The following is a 6,600-nucleotide window of genomic DNA, read 5'->3' as shown; positions in this document are numbered from 1 at the left end:
GGGCCTTGAAGAGCGTTTGGGGACCTGCAGGAATGAGGATTGTTTGGCCAGCCCCTGAACCCCAGAGGGCTCCCGGCCTCATGTCAGGGCTGGGCTGCTCCAGGCTCTCATGTTCTGAGGCACAGCACCCACGGCCAGCCCCACACACCCCACGGAGGGGCAGGGCAGGAGCTGAGCCCTCGCTCCCTGCAGGTGCCAGGTGTCCTGGCTGAGGGAGGTGCCCCGAGCTCCTGTGGCACCGAGCCAGGGGTGCTGGGCAGGGGCTGTGCTCGGAGCCCCCAGGGCAGGATTCAGGCTCCACTTTAGCCAGGAAAGGCTGCCGGGCAATGCTGCAGGAGCCAGGCTGTGGGCAGGAGGAGGAGAAGCTGCATTTCAGTGCCTGGGGAGGGGGGAAAGCCCCAAAGCCCCAGCCCGGTGCCCCTTTCCCTGTGTCCCCACTCCCTGCTCTGCTCAGCACGGGCCCCTCTCAGCCACCCACCAGCCTGGGGCTCAGGGGGCCTGGCCCATGGCACAGCAGCAGCTTCCAGAGGAAAAGGGAAGGGGCACGGAGGGAGCTGGCCCAGCAGCATCTCCAGGCTGTGGGAGCCGGGTGCTGCACAGCCCAGGGCACATTTCTGCCCTCTCTGAGGGCATGGGCACCTGCAGGCCGGGTGCCAGCTCTGTGAGGAGTGCAATCTTCTCTTTATTGTTTAAGTAATAAAAACTGTGCTTACACCCCAAACCAAACAAAGCACCACCCCAAACGGTTGAGCTCCTTCACCTGGGATGGCAGGGGAAGAGCAGAGAGCACAGAGGCTCTGGTTCTGCTGCACCAGCCTGGCTCAGGCCCCGCCTCGCCCAGGCTGTGAGGGGGACGGCGGCTCCTCGGCAGCGAGCGCTGGCTGTGAATGCACGGCGCATCCCGCTCGTGTGCGCAGCGAGGAGCAGCTCCCAGCTGGCACATCCAGGGAGAGGGGATCGGGATCCTGGAGGCGCTGAGGGGACACAGCTGGGCTGAGCAGCGACTTCAGCCCCCTGGCTCCTGCTTGCCCGCTGTGTTTGTGCCCTGGTTTGTCTCATTCACCAGCGCCCTTTGGGTCCTGTCCTGAGCGAGCGGCTGGAGCTGCTCCCCGGGCAGCGCCGGCCGGGAATTTGCTCTGGTTCCATGTGGAATTCCCCGCTGAATTTCCAGGGGGTCGGGGGGCCCCCAGGGTTTTTTGGTGCCAGCTGGCTCAGCAAACAGATGCTGCAGGGGCCCGGGCTCCCCCGTCCCCGGTGCCCCCAGCTCCGCGCGGCGTTTGCGGCCGGGCTGCGGCGAGCAGGAGGCGCCGGGCCGGGTCCGCTTCCTGCCCCTGCCCCTGCCCCTGCCAGCCGCGGCCTCTCCGGATGCTCCTGTGGGCAGCCAGAACAGCGGAGGGTCTCACAATATTTCAGCAGAGCTGAGTCCTGTCATCTCCTCCTGCCGCTCATCCCCACCAGCAGCAGCAGCAGCAGCAGCGAGGCGCTGACACCCGGCAGGAACCCAGAGGATTTGGCTGCTCACACCCCGAGGCAGCCGAGGAGGGTTTGAACGAGCTGGCAACGCCGTTTCCTTATTTTCAAAGCGGATTTGTGAGGATTTTTCCTCCTCTCTCCTTTGTGGCCCCTCGTGCTGCTCCTGTCCGAGCGCTGCCCCCTGCCCGAGGGCTCCGCCGGGACCCCGGACCCTGTGTGCAGCTCTGAGCCTTGGGGTCGTTAACAACCACAAGGGAATCTTACAGCTCAACACTGCTGCAGCAGCAGGTTCAGGTCTCTAACAGCCCTTTCCAGCTCTGCATTTCCCAGTGTTTTACCAGGGTGGCCGATTCGGATCATCCCCGTTTGCTCACCGGGAGGCTGCAGCAGGGGCAGGCGCTGGGGTTTGCTCCCTGCCATGGCCAGGCTCCCCTCTGGAAGCTCTGCCCTCCCACCAGCACTCCCGCCTCCACTGCTCTGTTGCAACAGCCTTCGTGGCCAGCCCCACTGGAATTAATTCTGCTTTCCAATGAATCATGCTGAGAAATGCACGATGTGGGAGCAACAGGATTATTTTTGCTTCTGTCACGGATGCTGGCAGAGTGACCCCTGCTCCTCCCACTCAGCTGCAGCTCAGCCGAGGCAGTGAAACCCCACCTGCCCCCAGGGAGCCCCAGCCGTGTCCTGTGGGGCTGTGGGGCCATGGAGCTGTGGGGCTGTGTCCTGTGTCCTATGGGGCTGTGGGGCTGTGGGGCCGTGGGGCTGTGGGGCCATGGGGCTGTGGGGCCATGGGGCTGTGTCCTGTGGGGCTGTGGGGCTGTGTCCTGTGGGGCTCTGTCCTGTGGGGCTGTGGGGCCATGGGGCTGTGTCCTGTGGGGCCATGGGGCTGTGTCCTGTGGGGCTGTGTCCTGTGGAGCTGTGTCCTGTGTCCTGTGGGGCTGTGGGGCTGTGTCCTGTGGGGCTGTGTCCTGTGGGGCTGTGGGGCTGTGTCCTGTGGGGCTGTGGGGCTGTGTCCTGTGGGGCTGTGTCCTGTGGAGCTGTGTCCTGTGTCCTGTGGGGCTGTGTCCTGTGGGGCTGTGGGGCCATGGGGCTGTGTCCTGTGGAGCTGTGTCCTGTGTCCTGTGGGGCTGTGTCCTGTGGGGCTGTGGGGCTGTGTCCTGTGGGGCTGTGGGGCTGTGTCCTGTGGGGCTGTGTCCTGTGGAGCTGTGTCCTGTGTCCTGTGGGGCTCTGTCCTGTGGGGCTGTGGGGCTGTGTCCTGTGGGGCCATGGGGCTGTGTCCTGTGGAGCTGTGTCCTGTGTCCTGTGGGGCTGTGTCCTGTGTCCTGTGGGGCTGTGTCCTGTGGGGCTGGTTCCTACGAGGCTGTGATGACCCCAGCCCAAGGGGAGGCTCTCAGGCCCTGCCTTCAAGTAAAGCTCAGCCTCTGCTCTGACCTCGCTCCCTTTCCCCTGGGGCACCTTGCTGCAGCCACAGGGGCAGCAGGGGATTCCAGCAGCAGCACTTTCCTGACCCTGGCGCTGCAGTTCTGCAGAAATCTGGGCAGGGAAGAGGCAGAGCTGCCAAGGGCTGGCAGGAGTCCTGTGCTGTGCCCTTCCACAGCACATTGCCAGGGCAAAATGTGAACGGTTTGGGTTAAAATCCAGCTTTTTCTTAATTTGCCCTAGCAAAGAGAACGGGCTCCAAATAGATCTTTGTTTTGATTCAAGTCTCAAGTGGTTTCTCCAAGGAAAAAAGCAAACCAACAAACAAACAAACAAACAAAGCCACCTCCACAGCTCCTCCTGCCCAGGGGTGGAGGAGCGTGTTGTGGTTTGTTTTCATAGGAAAATCAGCCTTTGTTGGGAGCGTGATTCAAACGTGTAGGGACTGGGACTTGGATCAGTTTCCAGGGTTTAGCAATAGTTTGCAACACGTGTGTGATTTCTAGTGAGCTGTGTGACAAGAAGCGGCCGGGCTGCAGCAGCAGTGGGAGGGAAGGGCTGCCTTGGCTTTGCCAGGCTCCTGCCCCAGGCAGAGCTCCTCAGTGTGAGAGCTGCCTGTGGCTTGGAATTTACATTGCCAAGGGAGTAAGATCATTGCCCGGGGAGAAAGGCCTGCGTGTACCTGGGGAATTATTCCATCAGCATTTGAGGGAAGCCTTTCTGTGGGCGCTGTGAACGGGGTCCCAGGGCAGCTGCCCTGGATCTGTGTGCAGGGTGTTCTGATGGTGGGTCCCTGGCTGTCCCTGTCACTGCACCGGGGTCCCTGGGGCCAGGTTGGGCCCGTGCCCCCCCCAGACCGTGCCAGGGGTCCCAGGGGCTCTCTGGGCAGGCTCTGGGGGTGCTGCTCATGCTCCTGGCTCTGTTCCTGCACCCCGGCTCCTGCTCTGCTCCCCATCCCGCCCGTGCTCCCCCAGCCCCTGGGTTTGCCCATCCCCAGCCACTCCAGGCCCCTGGGATGCTGCTCCTGCTCCTCCTGCTCTGTGGAGGCTCCGGCAGGGCCCAGGGGCCACCCGGGAGCTGCTGCCACAGAAAAAGCCAATTTCAGCCTTTCCTGACAGCAGCACTGAAGGAAGGGAGGGAGTGGATGAGTGAGTGGCTTCCCACCTGGAAAATACCTTTCCTGCCTCCTGCATTGAAACCATCCCGCTGCGTGCGTTAATACTTCTTCTGCAGCTCTAGGAAATACAATAATAGGTTGCACATTCAAACCAGCTGCTCGTTTATTTTTTCAACTGCCTCTGAAAAATGCCTGTAATTAGGAAAAATCTATAACAAGAAGTACAAACAAATCAATGTCTTTCATTAGCCACAAAGAGTCGGCACTCTGCCTTTACTGCGGCTTTATTAAATTAGAATAATGAAGCAGAAGCCATAGAAAGCAAAACAAGAGCTTTGGAAAGGGCTGAAAATACACAGATGTCAGGTTAGAAACACGTTTCAAATTTAAGCGTGAAGCTGTAAACACATTTGCTTGTGCTGTTCTGATGCCTCCTCTGCAAGGCTGTGGGAACCCAAAAGAATATATATATAGGAAATACATATATATATATATGAAATATATATTTACATGTTTGTATATATTTATATATATTTATATATATTTATATATATTTATATATATTTTTATATATTTATATATTTCAGTATTTCAATATTTACATTTCTATTTATGTTTTTCCGCCTACTTCCCTACAAAGGGGATTTACTCTCCTCTGCCAGGACGCTTGGCTCGTGCAGGAGGGTGTCAGGATGTGCACCCAGGAGCTGGGATGGGTGAGGAGGGGAGCCCACCCTGTGCCACACCTGCACTGGGAGCATCCAGTGCCGCCCCAGGTGTGATCCCTCCCTGCAGGACAGGGATTGCCTGGCTCTGCTGCACATCCTCCCCTCCTGGCCTGGCTCTGTCCTCATTCTGGGCACATGCAGGGCACTGAGGATCAGCAGTCCCAGGACAAAACACTGGCAGGCTGCTCAAGGACTTTGCAAGCACCAAAATAAACTAATTTTGATGCATTTTGCTGTTTCAAAGATCATTTTCTCCCATTTGTTTCTGCCATGTGGTAGTTAGTTTGCTTTCAAAAGCAAACCAAAACCAACCTTTTCATTATCAGCAGAATCTTCACCTGTGTCTTTTCCAATGCAGAGCTGTGAGCTGGAAAAATGAGTCTTGCCCTTAATTTCCCTTCAATGGAAGAGCTGTGGGGTTGGGGCAGGGTGGGCATGGCACGTCAGCCTGGCAGGGCTGGCTGGAGAGTGGCTGTAAATTGCTTATTGCTGGCTTCTTTAAGGCTGTAAATTGCTTATTGCTGGCTTGTTTCAGGCAGGATTTCTGCAGCCTGGGAGTGTGGAGCTGTGTTTGTGCCCTGCAGTGCCCTCGGCACCCGGGGTGTGTGGCTGTGTCCTCTGGGGCACCTGGGGCTCTGCACCAGGCAGGGCTCGGCTGTGGGGAGGGGGCAGGAGCTGGCCTGGCATTGGAGCCCACCCCGAGCAGGGGAATCTGAAAATTCTCCAGCTGAACTTGTCCTTGCAAAGCTGCCCTGGGGCTGGGAAAGGTGCCCAGGCCTGGCCTGAGGTGCTGCAGGGCTGGAGCCTTGGCCAGGGGTGCCCCAGGGAGCCACCCCGGGACTCAGCTCTCCCAAGGAATGTTTGTTTTACTGCTGTGGCACGGGCTGACAGCACCACAAACCCCCCTAACCCCGGATAATTGAATATTCATCTCCTGCGAATTCTATTAATTCTGCGTCTCTTGTTCGCAAGAGCAAAATAATTGCTGTAATTTCATTTCAAAACCCAAAGTCAATAACCACGAGCCTGTCACTTCTCTGTGCTTTCACTGAGGATTCGCTGCCTGCTCCGTGATCACTGCTAGAACAGCACCTTTATTTGTGCATTTCTCTGCTAAAGCCCGTTTGCTCTAAGTGGCCCAGTTAACACCACCAGAGAATCCTTTGCCCTGGTTTTAAAAAGCCTTTTAAAACTCTGCCTTAATTTAAACAGGAAAATATAAATTAAATTATGTGGTTTGGTGCTCATTAGTGTTCCCCCCCCCTCCACCATAGGTTCTGCATTTTTTTAAACAGCCCCAAAGGAGATGTGCTTTAATATTAATCAGTGCTAAAAAATAATTTTTAAAAATCAGGTTTTACCCACTAGAGAAAAGCACAGAGAAGAGATGAGATTTAAACAGGTGGCATGGGGACCTGGCATGCAGGGCAGGCATGGGGAAGCTGCTTGTCAGGGAGCTGTAAAAAGCAGGTTTTATGTTTTCTACACAACCTCCACTGTGACAGAAGGCTCTGGATCTGACCTTCCTCCGTGCCCCCTTGTCCTCTCATCAGTGTTTACAGACACGGAATTTTCTCATGAAAGGGCAGCTGCTGCTCCAGAAAGCAGGGGCACTGGGGCCCTGGGTACCTCTGCCACAGAGGAATTCCTCTGCCAGGGGCTGCTGCTGGGGCTTGAGCATCGGGGAGGGGGCGAGGGAGCAGGGACACGGCAGGGACAGAGCAGAGACACCACAGGGAGACGGCAGGGACACAGGAGAGACACGGGCTGGCCTCTCTGCTCTGCTGCCCAGACCAACCAGCAGCAGCCTGGAGGGCTGCAACCCCAGAATCACTGCTTTGCCCTGGAGAGGACGCAGGCAAG

The sequence above is a fragment of the Molothrus ater genome, chromosome 10 (genome assembly GCF_012460135.2).
Source record: "Molothrus ater isolate BHLD 08-10-18 breed brown headed cowbird chromosome 10, BPBGC_Mater_1.1, whole genome shotgun sequence".
Lineage (NCBI taxonomy): Eukaryota > Metazoa > Chordata > Aves > Passeriformes > Icteridae > Molothrus > Molothrus ater.
The sequence above is the reverse complement of the archived record's forward strand: the minus strand, read 5'-3'. Positions refer to the sequence as shown.